This window comes from Lissotriton helveticus, chromosome 6, assembly GCF_964261635.1.
Source record: "Lissotriton helveticus chromosome 6, aLisHel1.1, whole genome shotgun sequence".
Taxonomy (NCBI): domain Eukaryota; kingdom Metazoa; phylum Chordata; class Amphibia; order Caudata; family Salamandridae; genus Lissotriton; species Lissotriton helveticus.
Window position 1 is genome coordinate 1,646,171,319 of NC_136067.1, and position 17,434 is coordinate 1,646,188,752.

The window sequence follows — 17,434 nt, forward strand, 5'->3', positions numbered from 1 at the left end:
TGGCACAAATGTTTCTGAAACTGCCCCCAGCCGAGCAGCGACTGGTGGGTATGTATATGATCCAGCACCTCATTACACTGTATGAGGGTCAGCATTCTGATCCAGGTCCGTTACATGATGTTCTGAACGAGTTACTCCAGTATAGATGGAAAGGTCTAGGTACCGATTTAATTAGTATCATTCTAGAACAGCGCCACAAATACCAAACGTTTCTCAATCCGCATTTTGTTCATGTCTCACCTCCAGAAAGTAAACCATTTTACATAGATAGACAGCATCCGTTACGAGAAGTACACCCAGTTAGGACAGCGGGTGGTGAAATGCAACGAGTATTTGTTTACACCCCGATTACAAAGATGGAACTCTTAGAGATGAAAAAGTTAATTCCCTGTCACGACAAAGATCCAGCAGGGTTCCACCGTGAATTAAAAGACATGCTCCGTATGGGAGAATACACGTATCCAGATATAATTAAAATGTTAAAGGTCCTGTTGCCTGCGGGCATATATGAAAAACTCAAAGAAAAAGAATGGGAGGTGGGAGAGAAAAAGATAGATTGGACAGCTCTAGAAGCTGAAGAAAATACACGTGTACCAGGTACCGGTCTAAGAGATAAATGTAAAGAATTGCCCGAACTGTTAATACAAGTCTTGCCAAGATTACTAGCCACGAAAAAGGAAGACTGGGATGCAATCTCAGCCTGTAAACAGAAACCAGACGAAGATACTAGTGATTTTTATTCTAGATTCGAGAAATGTTTCAGTATTAACAGTGGTTTGAAGACGAGTAGTGAGTCATACCCTCATCTTTTTGTTACTAAACTAGTCGAGAATTCAAGTCCACAAGTTAAAAATCGAGTTTTGAAAGTCGAAAGTACCTGGCAAGCTAATACTCCGTCCCAAATGCTTCAGATGCTTCAATATCACCAGAATAGAATCAGAGAAGAGCAAGATCATGAAAGGAAACGTATGAAAGACACGAAAATGAAAGTATTAGTTGCACAATCTGTTCCTCAAGACAGTCAGAAGAGGGGTCTGAATCAAGCAAGTCATCCTGCAGTTCCTGTTAAAGGAACCTGCAATTATTGTAAACAGCCAGGTCATTTTATAAACGAGTGTGCAGTTCTGAAACACAACATAGCTACCGGTAAGACTAAAGAGAGACCACGTCCGTCTAGACAAGAACAAGTTTCACAGACTTCTCAGTTACCACAGAATGCACCACAGACAGTTACAGTACCGCAGCCTATAGCTGCAACACAGCATGTTACACAGCAGATGTACCAGTATGCACAGTCCGAGTATCCAGAGTACCAGCAGTATTCATGAAACAGCCTAGAGAGGGAGGTAGGCTTGCCTCTCATCGAGATACCTGTAGATCAAGAGGGTCCCTATGTTCACAGTCAAGTATTAGGGAAAGACAGAAAGTTTCTGATTGATACAGGGGCAAGTAGGACTACTATCAGTCATGACGAGGTTCCAGGGGCTCCGCTCTCAGGCTCAAGAAATGTTTCCCTTGGATTTTCAGGAAAGCCAATAGTTAACGAGATTTCCAAACCAGTTACTCTAGAAGTAGGTCCATTGTCCCGAACTACTGATTTATTACTTACGAAATCATGTCCAGAAAATTTGTTAGGTATTAAGACATTAAAAGAATTAGGTGCAGTTATTTGTTGCTCCCCAGAAGGAATACGTTTGTTTTTACGCGACTTTAAGGGTCACTATGTATTACGTGATTTTGATCCAAGATTACTGAATGTCCCCCAGCATCTATGGGCACAAGGTCCAACTGATGTTGGCTGTATGCAAATCACACCCCATCGTGTGACTCTGAAACCAGGTGTAGTGTTACCACGAATCAGACAGTACAGATTGCCACCTGAGGCTGTAGCAGCCTTATCCAGAATTATTGACGAGCTTATTGCTCAAGGAGTGGTTGTAGAAACTGACTCCAATGTATGTAATTCTCCTATCATTCCAGTCATGAAACGTACTGATCCAAATGCACCTCCAGTATATCGATTAGTGATTGATCTTCGAGAGCTTAATAAATGTATCATTCCCCAGTACCCAGTTGTTCCAGATATTTCTTCCCTATTGACAGCCATTGATTCTGAAGCTACGTTTTTCACTGTCATAGACCTCAAAAACGCATTTTTCAGTGTCCCCATTCATCCAGACAGCCAGTTCCTTTTCGGATTCTGTTTAAATGGAAGGAGCTATAAATTTACACGAGCTCCTCAAGGTTTCACAGAAAGTCCTAGCATTTACAGTCAAGCACTTAAAAGACAACTAGACAATATTCACATGCCAACTGACACTGCCCTGCTCCAGTATGTCGATGATCTACTGATCACAGCCCGTTCTGAACGTGACTGCGAGCGAGCGTCACTTACAGTTTTGTATTTTCTAGCCGAGATGGGGCACAAGGTGTCCCCTTCGAAGCTTCAATTCTGTGTCCAGCAAGTGATCTATTTAGGCCACTTACTGTCCAAGAGGGGTAGGCAGTTGACACCTGACCGTATCCAGTTAATAGCGAGTCTCCCTCAGCCCAAGACCCAGAAAGAGGTACGAGCTTTTATCGGCCTCACTTCCTATTGCAGACAATGGATTCCTCAGTATGCATTTCTAGCCAAGCCACTGATACAGTTAACGACACAGGAGGCAGCCGTATCGACTGTCCTCCCTTGGACATCTGAACATACACTTGCTTTTAATGAATTAAAGAAAGCCTTATGCCAAGCACCTGTTCTAGCAACACCGAACTACAGTAAGCCTTTTACACTTTTTGTCACAGAACGTGAAGGTACAGCATTATCTGTTCTCACACAAGATCAAGCAGGACAATACAAGCCTTGTGCTTATTTTTCGAGCACACTAGATCCAGTAGCCCAGGCTCTGCCTGCGTGCCTCAAGTTAGTTGCAGCCACAGCACTAGCTATCAGACAAAGTGATTCCATAGTATTAGGACATTCCCTGACAGTACACGTTCCACACTCCGTGGAAGTTCTTTTAAACCGAACACAGACTCAGCACTTGACAATTGCACGTTTAACAGGTTATGAATTGACACTGTTCCAGCCACACATAGAAATCAGACGCTGCAACGTTTTAAATCCTGCTACACTGTTACCGTCAGTTACTTCAAATCCTGCCACACATGACTGTGTGGAAGTTGTTAACACCATGACAAAACCAAGACAAGACCTGACAGATATTCCGTTACCAGATCCCGACCTGACACTTTATGTGGATGGTTCATGTATGTGAACAAGTACAGGAGAACTAGTAGCCGCGTATGCAGTGACTACTGACACTGAAGTTATAGAGACACACCGTATTGACACCCTGTCCGCTCAAGCAGCAGAGCTAGTCGCTCTGACCCAAGCCTGCATACGTGCCAAGAACCTGAAAGTTAACATATACACAGATTCACGTTATGCATTCGGAGTCGTACACGACTTTGGAGTGCTCTGGCAAGAAAGAGGTTTTATGACTTCACATGGAACCAAGATTCAGCATGGTCTCCTCATTCAAGCTCTGTTAGATGCAATACATTTACCGACAGCTATCGCTATCATGAAGTGCAAAGCACATACGAAAGTCACTGACATCATTTCCCAAGGTAACGATCTAGCAGACCAAACAGCCAAGCTTACAGCCCAGACTCCAGTTAACATGACACTGACACACACTCCAGATCCGACTACATGTATGACAGTTAAGGACCCCACTCAAGATGTCATAGATATCCAGTCACATGCTACTCCCGATGAAATCAAGAAATGGTCCGAACAAGGAGGGGTCCAGACAGATCAGGGATGGTTGACGAAGGGAAAAGCCACATGGTTTCTCCCCGACTCAATGGTTCAAGTCATTATTAATACCGCACATAGTCCTGCACATTTAGGAGAAAAAGCCATGTTAGACAGTATCCAGAACATTTGGTTCAACAAGCATTTACGAGCTGCAGCCAAGCAGAAAGTCCGTACCTGTATGATATGTTGCCAGTTCAATCCAGGTAAAAGTGTCCCGGTGGAACAAGGGGGATTCCAGCCTCCTGACCACCCTTTTGAAGTCCTCCAGATGGATTATATCCAGATGGAGCGATGTCGAGGTTTCAAGTATGTCCTTGTAGTTGTATGTGCTTTGTCCAGGTGGACAGAGGCATATCCAGTTCCAGATTACACAGCCGCGACCACTGCCAAGCAGCTGGTTCGTGAATTTTTCCCTCGTTATGGACTCCCTAGGGTCGTGTATTCAGACAACGGCCAGCCATTCTCATCTGAACTCATGAAGCATGTGTCCCTTCTGTTAGGGTACCAGTGGAAGTTTAATTGTGTACGCCATCCTGAAGCAGCAGGTCTCGTAGAGAGACATAACCAGACATTGAAAATCCGCATTGCCAAAGTCTGTAAAGAGAAAGGTGTAGACTGGCTAGTAGCTCTGCCAGTCGCCCTATTTTATATGCGCATGGTCGCACATTCCAGATCAGGTCTGTCCCCCTATGAGGTCGTATTCGGCCGCCCCCCGAACATGTGGGGTACACCTAGACCCCGAAGTATTACAGATGTTTCCAGTAATATGCTGACAGATTACCTAGCTTCCTTGATGTCTGCCCTCCATTCTTGTCGTTCACAGGTTGCCGCCGCATTTCCAGACAATACCGAGGTGAAACCGCATGAAATCATTCCAGGAAGTCTTGTATTAATCCGGAACTTTGATCGTTCAAGTCCGCTGGAGCCCCGCTGGAAACAACCTCTACTTGTCCTTCTGACCACCCGCACGGCCGTGAAGCTAGAAGGCCGCAAGGGTTGGGTCCATCTGTCACACGTCAAGAAATGTCATGGAATCCGGAAAAAGACTTTTAATGACAATTCCAAAGACTGTTCCATTTCTAAAGACTGCCCTCTTCTCAAGGACTGTCCCGCTACAAACTTTGATTCCAAGCCTCCCCTGTTAGAGGAAACTCCGCAGCAGGAGTATAAAAGTAAGCTCCGGTCTAGTAAAATAAGTCAGCCAGTTTAATTGTCTAAGTCCCCCTCGGGTGAAGCGGTTAGACAGGTTTCTGACATGTATGAGATAGACCCCCATAGTGAGAGAGTTAGTCAAAACTCTATCAGATGTATCATTATTCTATGTTTTCTTATGTTTTTGAGTTTGATGGTTACCTGCACAAGTTATGCATTGCATTTATGTTTTCCAATTTCTCATGTAAATAAGTTTTCTAATGCTACAGTAGAGCACACATTTAGTGATTTGCCTCCTCACGAGCTATCCTATCGTCTTGCTATGCGAAACAATACATTTATCAGAATGTTGCACTATTCACACCAGACCAGCAATGCCACTAATTGTTGGGTGTGTGGTCGACTCCCCCCTTTCCAGACACCGAAGGGAGTTCTGCCACTCTTTCCTTATCCATTTTCACATAATGGTTCGTGTGGAGCATGGTCCACGTTAACGTCATCTTCAACTGATATGTCCCTTCTGAATAGTACATGTTTTCCAGACAAGCAAGGTCTCACCCATAGAACAGGGTTAGATCTAGAAAATGAAGTTTATAATTTAGGTAACTATTCTTCGAATTTTATGGTCCTGAATGTTCAGTCCGATACTACTCCAGATCTGCCTGCTATTTCAGTACTACCAGTCAAAGGCGAATTATGTGTCCGAAAGAATGGTTCCGCACATGTAGGACATAGTGATTGTACTACTATTGTCAAGTATAGTGACAGTGGGAAATTTATTTTCAAAGCCTCACGTCATTCTTATTTTGTTTGTGGTCAGACCGCATATGTTCGTCTGCCCCTCGATTGGGATGGAACATGTTACATTGCCTTCCTACTGCCACCAGTTTTTCTAGCCCCATCCGATTATCATAGAAACACACATCTAGTACACATTAGACATAGAAGGGAGATCGAGTCCCCAATTGTCGATCAAACTGAAACTACTCTAGAACAGTATCAAGATTTTAATAAAGGTTTCTTCTTCTTTATAGGCCCCGTCCAGAATAGTAAGTTAATTCGTAGATTAACCAGAACCCTTGAAGCAGTAGTGAATGAGACTACTTCTGCTCTAGGTAACTTAACCGAAGAGCAATCTGCTATGAGATTTGTTGTGCTCCAAAATCGTCTCGTTCTTGACGTCATACTGGCCGATAGAGGAGGAGCATGTAGAGTCATCGGATCTAGTTGCTGCATTTTCATTCCTAATAACGCGCCGTCTGTTTATTCAGCTATAACCAGACTTCATAAAATTGCCCATCAGTTACACCAGAATCCAGGCACCTGGACATGGTCTGGTTGGCTCTGGAGTATAATTTCTGCCTGGGGATGGAAAGTCTTGTCATTCCTAGGTATAGCAGTAATGATCATTTTCAGTTGCTGCCTCTGTTTACAATGTGGCCCTGCGATTTGCGGCATTTGTGCTACATCCTGTATTCCAAGTCCTAGCCCTAAGTCCCGTTCCAAGACAATTCGAGACGAGCAAATGATACTGTATGAAATGATAGATGGTATCATGAATATTAATGTTTCCTGATGGAAACGTAGTGACAAGGAGGGAATGTGGAAAAGTAAATTTTGCCATGTTCTGTGTCCCTACGTGTTCCCCATCCTATGTTATATGTGCATGATCGATATGCATATGTATCCCTTATGATTGATTAAAGACGCAATTCCAGTTGTGTCCAACTCTAGTATGCCAGTTTCCAGTTCTCGTGAAAGCTACGAGTGTTAGGCCTATGTAAAGCTACGTTGCCACGTTTCACAGTGTGCACGTTAATTCAGTAAAAGTCCCCGTTTCTAGGCCTCAAAAGGGCCCGGACACCAGATTCAGCTCCTGTCTCCTGAACCCTCGCTGAGGAGCGATACAGCCCCCACCTGTATCCCTGACCCTTCACTTACTTCCTGCCTCACAGTGCCCGGCTCGGCCTGGCTCTGCCTGCCAGTCTGCCAAGAGTATGTTATGATTCTAGTTATCAGTCCAGCCCTCCTTCTATGCATTCCTAAGCTACTGAATCGCATCAATAGTTTCAGTCATCGTCTAGCCTTTATGTCTCCATGTAGGAGAAATACTGTATTAATGGTCATCGAATATTCCTTGCCACGCACTACATGTAGAATAATGCATGCACCAGTCTTAGAGTCTGTTAGCCTTTGCCCTGATAACTTTTGGATTCTATCAACATGTCCTCTAAACATCAGATACTAGATAGTGTTTAGGTACATGTCGCTCTGACTCTCCAGACTTTAGTCTCCTCTTCTAGCGCAGAAGTCATAGCCCCCAGTTCTCCTAGTAACACGTCATTGCCAGTTTGCGCGCACCACTAGGTCAGAGGTCCCGGCTCCTTAGGTAGCCCCCTCCATGTTTCCGCCCCATTTATGACATATTCTGTTACGTTTACATCACATGTCTATGTATACGCCCTGTACACGCCTCTTGTTACACCTACTTTATGCCTTATCTTTCGCGACTGCTACAAACTCCGCCCACTGCTACGCCTACTGTACCGACTGTAATGCAATTGTTTTAGTATATATATGTTATGCACTGTTATTAAAGTTAGCGCGCTCATCCCAGATCCTGCCCCGGCAGCTGCCGGGCCCTGCCATCCTATTCCCGTGCAGGTTGTCCTGTTGCTGTCCTTTATGCTGTATTAAAACCTGCAAACTCAAGATACCTCGAATCTTGACTCTTATTTATTGAGCTATCTGTTATTGTATATCTAGTCAAAAATAGAACAGGTATTTAATTATTTATTTACCACACCTGAAACAAATCAGGTTGTACAGTCTTATTTTCTGATCTCATTAAACTTTCTGTTGTTATAATTTAGTCACCTCATATAGATTCTGAGACTCTGTAATTTCAGAATCCATCGCTTAATTCGGAGCGATACTATGGGAACAGCAGTCTGCTAGATTTGCACAAACCTGGCCATCAAATCCTACAAGAGTAATGGCAATCTCATCGTTTTCTCAAACAAACTGATTACCATACAACAGCAAATATGCTGGTTAGCCTGAGACCCAAGGAAAGGACAGTGTGATGAGAGGGAACAAGTCAATGGATACCTTCATTCTGCCTGTTCATACAACTGGGCTCACCCTGCTCTGCAACAGCATTGGTATCTACATCCAGGAATACCTCTTTAGGTAATGCACTCATTAAGTTATTATTCACTAATGCTAATATGACATAGCTTATACCTGATAACAATCAATGTATTTGTGACTCTGTAAGAACAGAGCTGTGAGACTTCCTAGAGCTGAAACGTAAATGGAATCTCTATTATTGATGCAAGAGAATACTTGAACTAGAATATTTCTATGTCGATAACAACCTCAGTCATTAGTAAAAATATATTGGGGCACGGAATGTAACAAGTTCATCAGCTGTAACATAAGGAACACACATTAGTTTGGACCCTTCCTTTTAGTAACAGCAAGCAATCACTTCTCCCCACTGGGCATACCATAATACCATACCATGACTAAAGAAAACATAAACAAGTTTATACAAATGAGGATCCTTCTTGCATATGTGGTAGAGCAACTGTGTATTTTAGAGTTAATCTCTTAGGAAAGGATAATTCATAAAAAATCAATGTTCTAAATATCAAAGTCTAAATCATTTAATACAGTGTTGTTTCAGGACACCTCCCTAAATGCAAAAGACTATGATAATGCATTGTATTGGTGTTCCACAACTGGCGAAATACAGCAACCGATTATCTAGACTGCCTAGCAAACAAAGCTCTGAAACAAGGGGAACTTATACTCCACGAATCCAAGTTGACTGCCACTAAACCTTGTGAGAGCCCTGTGGCACCCTGTGACTTGTAGACTGTTCTGACCCTATCCATATTTCTCAAGTGGTGCGCACATTGAAGATACAAAGCCTCACACCAAACAGCTCCCACACTTTGTGCCTATTGGTGAACTCTTCTGCTTTGGAAGAAAAGAACATCTATTCATTTAGTCAGAGTGCAAAACAATTGTCGTCCCCAGTCCTTTTATCACAGGTGAATGTAGTCCGTGGTTCACGACAAGACCAGCAAACGCCCTGAGTTTGGGGCATGCGCAAATGCTTACAGTACAGCAGAGGGCAGCCATGCTCCAATGAGAGCGACACCATGGCTGTGGTTGTGAATGCAAGGTCCAAACCCGTACCTGACGGGTACACCAGAGCAACTCTGGAAGGAAACCATAAAGTAATGCCTTTCTGGTAACTTACCCAGCTTCTTCTTTGTTGGATATACATTTGGTAGTTGTGCTTGAATACAACTGCTCTGTGCATCTTCATTACTATTTCTTGCACATATAGTTTTCCACTTGAATGGTTTGACACAGTCTCACAGTGAGCACTTCCTTTGTATCAGAGAAGGAAAGACAACATCCTACAAGAAAATGTATTAGAGGTGCAAAGATCTCTCAAAAAAGGTAAATCCACCTATAAGAAACCTATTGACTGAGACAACTATCTCCTTCTCAAGTGATTGACACATTTTTAGGTCGAGCATTCAAGACCTCTTGTATATACTTTAGTATATACTTATTATATACTTATATGTGTATGTACTATGTGGGGTCTGGAGATCAGCCCTAGGATTTGTCTTCTTCCGCTTAGGGACTTTTGTTTTCTGTTCAACTGCCTCTATTTAACTGTCTTGATAGAAAACGACCAGCAGAGGTCAGTAAAATACCAGAATTGCTTTCTGCTGAGAGACTTTCTTTTTTTTCTTTTTCTGGCAACTGCCTCTATTTAACTTTCTTGATAGAAAACGACCAGCAGAGGTCAGTAAAATACCAAATTCACTTTAGCATTCTCTATATTCAGGTCCATAGAAATGGTCTTCCAAGAGCACCCGTAGACAATAATATATTTTTCAAATCTTATATTTTTAGTGATATGACCACCGAAGACCCTGCTTTTATATTAAAAATAGAGCTTTGGACTATACCACTTCCCAATGAAAGGCACTATTTCTCTCCATGTGTTCCCATACCTGGCATGTCATGCAGTTTGGTGCTTACTTTCCCTCAATGTTAAAGAACAGTAGATGTTTCAAAACCCAGGCTAATGTGCTGCATAGCTAAATACATATAAGGTCCCAAAGGCAAGACCGATTGCATTGTAAATGCTTGTTTATACAAGCTCTCAGCTGTGCGCATCTGAGAGTTTTCCTGACATGTGGAAATAGTATTTTCTAAGAGAGTAACACCACTTTTCAAAATCATGAAAGTTGTTTTTGCAATGTAAGGAAGAATTACTCATACAAAGAGGTTTTTGGGAGTAAAACTACTACCAATGGTCATGGTGGTGGTGGGGAGGAGGAGGTGTTGAAGAACCGGGTTTTAGAACCCAGCGGCGCCAGGGGCACGCCCAAAGTCTTCGGGTTCTCCTGTCTTGGTATACAGAGACACGGAATACTTCTGGATGGCGTCAAAGATCAAATTTATTAGCTGCAGCTAGTAACAGTAATCCCAGCAATACAACACGGTGTACAACTCAGGAAACTGCTCAACTTTCGTAGAGCAAGACATCTCTTTTTATCTACATTTTGCTAATTATAAATGCACACCCACTGCGAAAAATACTGACAAATGAAATACATTTTCCCACGCATTATCACATCATAAAAGTTCGATTTACATTGTACCAACCCACAAGTTAATTATTAGGAATGTCCCAAATTCAGTTTCTACAAACCGGACAAACCCATAATTGAAAGCACTATCCATGTCATGAAAAGTCATAAGAAAAGGAAATAGTTCAGATGCTGAATAGGATAAGATATGTACAAGGGCACTAAAGTTAACGATATCCTGAACATTGATTCACAATCTCAGACAACGATCAGCCAGGAAAATTGGCTTCGCAAAGTGTCAGTTTCAGGTGACGGGGTCAGCGTCCTGCAGTTCACTCACGAGTCAGAAAAGCCCTAGTTAATACGTACATGAACAACGAAGCCCATGCAACTTGTTCGTTCGGTTACCTCCAAAGGCCTACGTGAGGGCAACACAAAAAGGCGTCACGAACAACTCAAACAAAATGGAGTCTAGTTCGAGAATCACAGAACCTCAGACCCTCCTTTTGCATTACGTAGGCAATAACCTAAACTCATGTCAATCTGAATCCAGGTCTATATCTATTCTCATCAGGTCATCAATGTGTTGCTGTAGCATCATCTTATTATCCTTCACTTCTCTCGGGACAGGTCTTCTCACACCGATCGTAGCACAAAGACTACAAATGGCGGGACCCCACTCGATGCACAAACATTACGAGAAAAGGATAGCTAAAGCCATACCAAGAAACATCAGAATCTTCCATCCCCATTTAGACAAAAGTCCCCAAATCCATCCAGTCAATGACCAGTTCCCTTTGTCTACATGTATAGACTCAGCGGACTTATATAACTTCATGATGGCTTGGTACACTTTCGGGGCATTATCTGGTATGAAAACGCAGCAACTAGACCCGATCAATTTACATACCCCACCCCTATCTGCTAATATGATATCTAAAAGCATACGGTTTTGTAACGTCATAAGACGATCCGCCTGAAGCTCAGCTGTAATATTGCTAAGAGCACCTGCAGTTTCATTTATAGTGGCCTCAACCACTCTCGTAAGCTGTCGAATATTCCCACTATTGGCCATAGGACCCCAAAAGGGCACGAAACCCTTGAAGAAGTCTCCAGCTTCTTGTGCGACAGTATCTTTCACATCGATAACACCTCTACCATATCTTGTCTTATGGTAATTGAAAACAGCAGTGTATGTAGGGGGAAGCAAAAATGCCACATAACATGTACCTGAAAAATCAGGTGGCAACCATGTATAGGCTCTGTCGTGACAAACAAAATATGTGCCTTTAGCTGGCACAAACGGTGGAGAACTCTGGGATGCATAGACATAGGTGTGAACACACACACTCTTACCAAGCTGAGCTCTCTGATTCTGACCATTACCTTGCAGACAAAAGTGACCTCGGTGGGGTACAATCCAAATAGGCGGAGACCTTTTTCGTCTCTCCTTCTCTGTCAGACTAATGCTATATCCAGTCTTGTTCCAACCAGTATATGCTCGTACTTCATCCTCAGGAATAGCATTATACGTATCGATATCTCTGATCATATCTACTATTCCCTGTATCAAGGCATTATTACTCGCATTATCATTGACAGAACGTAAAGGAGATGCTTCATTCGCATAAATAAACATTGCTTGGAGTGCCCACACTGATCCATTAGGCGAAAAAGGCAAAACCAAATATGGCATTCCCTTATCTGTCGTATGCTGCATAAGACCACATACCCAACAGTTAGTTGTATTTACTACTAGCTGATGCTGATGCAACAACTGTATAAATGAATTGTTAACAAATTCTGATCTTCGTGTCTGCTCATGTTCAGGCAAAGTGTGAAACTTATACGAAGAAACAGTAGGAAAAGAAAGAGTAGGTCGGGTCTTAGGTACAGGCGTCTGTTGTGCAATATAGACAATCCAACCCACACAAGCCAATGTAATATTCAAAAGCATCAAGAAACACAATATTAAAAAACATTTGTTATGAACCAATGTACACATTTTCATTTTAAAATCAATTCTCTCAACACTTTTCTCAGATACAAAAGACTCCATCCTCTAACGTGCTGCTCACGGCTATTACCTTCTTCACTTAAGTGTGCGTCAAGATCGTACTAACGACCAAGAACCACAGACCTTTCATCAATTCGCGGCTCACCCCTTAAGGCTGTACCGCGACCCTGCAGCTGAGTCCGGATGGTGACTCGAAAAAGAAAAAGAAAAATAGTCTCTTGTCTGAAAAGGTGTAACTCAGAACAAAAATTCTAATGTTATTTGTCCATTTATTTGTCCTTTCTCGGCCTTAGGTTGTAGCGCTCTCTACCAGGCACAGTTTGCTCTTGAAAGAGTGTGTCCGGATCCGTTGTGTCCAGTCTTAGATGTGGAGGCACAGAAGCTTGCAGAATATCATCGTCTGCACGTTCTGACTGAGTCCATTCCAAATGTGCGTCGCTAAAAGGTACAAATCTAGGAATTCTTTCACATTCAGAATCAGCTATACCTCCCCGCACCCACTTGTCATAAGGTAAGGGGAATGGAACCTTTTTACAATGGGTACCATGTACCCAATTCTTTTTACCAGCTACTCTAACTGTAGTCCGAGTTGACAATAGAACTAAATACGGTCCAGTCCACCTTGGCTCCAAGTTCTTAGTTCGTTGGAAGTTTTTCGTAAGAACAAAGTCACCTGGTTGAATTGTGTGGCCTGGATCCGCAGTCGCTGTCGGTAAGCTGTCATAGACCTGTTGGTGGAGAACACGTAATTTAGCAGTCAAGTCATGTAAGTAATCCACCAACATAGGGTACTCAATGTCGCTATACTTCTTAGGCCTTGGCACACCCCAAACATTGGCCGGACGACCAAAAACAATTTCATATGGGCTAAGTCCCACACTAGAATGTACTGTCGTCCCTGTTGACAAAAGGGCCAATGGCAAGGCATCTGGCCATGTAAGACCAGTGCTCGCTTGTATTTTAGCTAACTTGAATTTCAGAGTGCCATTATAGCATTCAACAAGTCCAGCGGACTGGGGGTGATTCGCAGCATGAAATTTCTGATTGATACCCAAACCCGCACACACTTTCTTCATGATCTGGCCCACAAATTCACTCCCATTGTCGCTCCATACAATTCTCGGCAAACCATACCTAGGGAAGTACTCTTTGAGCAAAACCTTGGCTGTAGACAAGGCAGTATTATCCTTTAGGGGGTAGGCCTCTATCCATCTAGAAAAGGCACAAACGACCACCAGGACATACTTTAAGTTATTGCATCGCTCCATGTGAATGTAATCTAGCTGTATCACTTCAAACGGATACGTTGGGGGAGCAAAATGACCAGCTGGAGTTGGGGTTCCCTTTCCAGGATTATGCATCAAGCAAATCATACAATGCTTCACCAAATTCTCAGCACATTTAGGAATTCCAGCATTCTGCCATACTGGAGCCAACAACTTGCATATCCCTTTTGAGCTAATGTGAGCCATTCCATGAGCCATAGTAACCACTGGGAGCACATACGCATCAGGCAACAACCATCGCTGGTGCTCCGACAACTCAACCCAACAACCTGTCGAATCCAACATACCCGTAGTTTCTCTCCACACACTCACTTCTTTTCCCGTAGCTTCAGCCTGAATCAAGTTCACACTTTCTATTGTGTCTTCACATATTCCACCAGCCATAACCCATCTAGCAGTGCCCGCAACATACATTCGACTCATCACATCCTTCGCTGTTTCTTTCGCAACTTCATTCGCAAACACATTACCTCGACCCACATCATCTGTAACTTTTCTATGCGCACTACACTTCACAATTGCAATCTGCTTCGGCAGAGTTAGTGATTCAAGAAGTTCATTCACCAATTGTCCATGCTGAATTTTCGTACCATGAGAAGTAAGAAATCCTCTCTCTCTCCACAAACGGCCAAAACTATGGGCCACACCAAACGAATACTGGCTATCAGTATAAACATTCACTCGCTTTCCTTCTGACAATGCACACGCTCTAGTCAATGCTATTAACTCTGCTGCTTGCGCTGAATTCTGTGCTATACGTGCTGTTTCAACAACTGTATGTAAAGTTGTGACAGCATATGCTGCAGTCGTCTCTCAATTCGAAAGCTTAAAACACGAACCATCTACCCATAAAGTACCATCAACATTCGAAAGAGGAGTATCTTTTAAATCAACTCTAGCCTTTGTTTCCTCCTCTGTCCGGAGAAGACAATCATGCTGTTCCTGAACATCTGTCTCTACAGAAATCGGTAACAACGTAGCTGGATTCAACACATTGCACCTTTTGATGTGCACATGGCTAGCCAAAAGCGTCAACTCATATCCTGACAGACGTGCACTAGTAAGGTGCTGAGTCTTTGTCCTATTCAGTAGAGTATCCACTGCATGTGGGACCATCACAATCAATGTATTATCCAATACCAAACCATCAGACTGTCGAATAGAAACAGCCTCTGCCGCTGTAGCTCTCAGGCAACTCGGCAACGCTCTAGCTACTGGATCTAACGTCGCTGAAAAATACGCACATGGGCGTTGCTTATCTCCAAATTGTTGTGTCAACACTTACAATGCACAACCTTCTCTCTCGTGTACATACAATGTAAAAGGTTTACTGTAGTCCGGAGTACCCAATACCGGAGCAGAACACAATGCATCACGTAATTCAGAAAAACTTTTCTGACAATCATCAGACCAAGGGAGAGGATACGGAGTATCTTTAAGAGTCAGTGCCAACAGAGGTTTTGCTAACGACGAAAAATTGGGGATCCATTGCCTATAATACGAGGTGATACCTAAGAAAGCACGCACTTCTCTCTGTGTGGATGGTACAGTCATTTGGGCAATCGCTTGAATTCGTTCTGGGGTCAATCGTCTTCCCTCCTTCGACAAGAGATGACCTAAATAGGTTACTTCTTGTCAGCAATACTGTAACTTTGAAGGTGACATTTTATGATGAAGGTCAGACAAATGTCGTAACAAAGAAAGAGTAGCTTCTTTACAAATCTCTTCATCATCAGCAGCAACCAGCAGATCATCAACATACTGGATAAGAGTAGCACCAGAAGGCAACACAAAACTATCAAGCTGAGTTTTCAACGCCTGACTATAGATGGAGGGACTTTCACAATAACCTTGAGGAGCTCTCTTGAACCGGAAGCTGCGGCCTCCTAAAGAGAAGCCAAAAATATCTCTACTTTCCTCAGCGATCGGAATGCTAAAGAAAGCATTCTTCAAATCGATAACTGAAAACCAAGCAGCTGAAGCAGGGATCAGAGTCAACAAAGCAGTGATATCCGGGACAACAGGAAACTGTGGCACCACAATCTTATTCACTTCTCGAAGATCGATCACAAACCGATACACAGGTGGCTGAGAAGCATCAGTACGCTTAAGGACAGGCAGAACAGGACTGTTACACACCAGTATCTAAAAGAAAAGGTTCTGCCACACCTAATGTAATCACTTCAACATAAGGTCCACTCAGGTCTACTGGAACTGACACTACTCCCTCTCTTTGCCCATGGCTGTCCTAACTATCAATTTAACCAGCACTCTCACTCTCGACATAATAATCATCAACGTAGTACTGTGCAGACTGAACAGTCGGAACATTCTGTCCATCAAAACAATTCGTAGAATTCTGAGGGGGAAAGGAACGCTCATTCCGGGAAAACACACCACATCCCCTACCCCTAGGAACTTGGTGGAAACCACCACGACCTCTCTGACCAGATACACCATTCGCACGCTGTAACAAAATCGGACAACTACTCTTGAAGTGACCTTCTTCTCTGCAATAAGCACACTGATTAGGTGCTAGCGGCAATCGCGGAGCGAAAAACTCAGGTTTCTGTAATAATCTCTGAAACTGTGGGGGTTGCTGAAACTGAGGCTGATTCGAACGAGGCGGATAAGCTTGCTGCAAAAGAACTTTCATCTTTAATTCTTTAGTCTTTTTCTCTACTTTATCCTTCTCATCTTTATCCCTATTCTCATAATATTGTGCAGTAGCCAATATCTGGGCTGACGAAGAAACAGCCCATGAACTCTCAGAGTCCTTTAACTTATTAGAAAGTTCGGGAAGTAAATTAAAGACAAATTTGTCCACGAACAACCGTTGACCACCTTCAGTGCTCATGTCCTGACCACTATGATCAATAAACGTTTCCTCAAACCTGGCGAAGAAATCACTCACACTCTCGTCTTTCTTTTGTTTGCATGCTGCTAACTTGTCCCAATTCACTCGCAAAGGAGGCATTATAGTTTTCATTAAATTAATAATTCTACCAGGTAATTCTGCAACCAAGGGCTCAGGTTTGGCAGCTCCTATCTGCCGACCATCTGCAGCATCAATATTAGTCCACGTATCTCCTTATTCTTGCGCATGATTCTCATGACGAATCTTCGCCCACAGAGGTTGAGGAACTACATTACCCATCAACATATCTATGTCAGCTAAATTCATAACACACGCATCAACTGTCTGGGACAACTCCTTGTAATAACCAGCAGGATTCTTACGGGGGTCAGGCAAGGTCTGCTTAAGAGACAAAACCTCTGCTCTTTTCCAAGGAACATGTACCCATACTCGCTGAAAATGAGCAGGCTCAGCCTGAATACCCTGATTACCATTAGCAACAACTGCTTCTCTCCATACAGGAGGAACGTCTCTCATAGGATACTGCTTCACTTTCCTCCTAACAGAAGAATCAGGTTCGTACAATGTCTGAGGCGATAGTCTAGACCTAAAAACAAGTATCGTCTCTACGGCTTCCTCAACATCAGACTCCACTATCGTCCCTTTAGCAAATTCGGA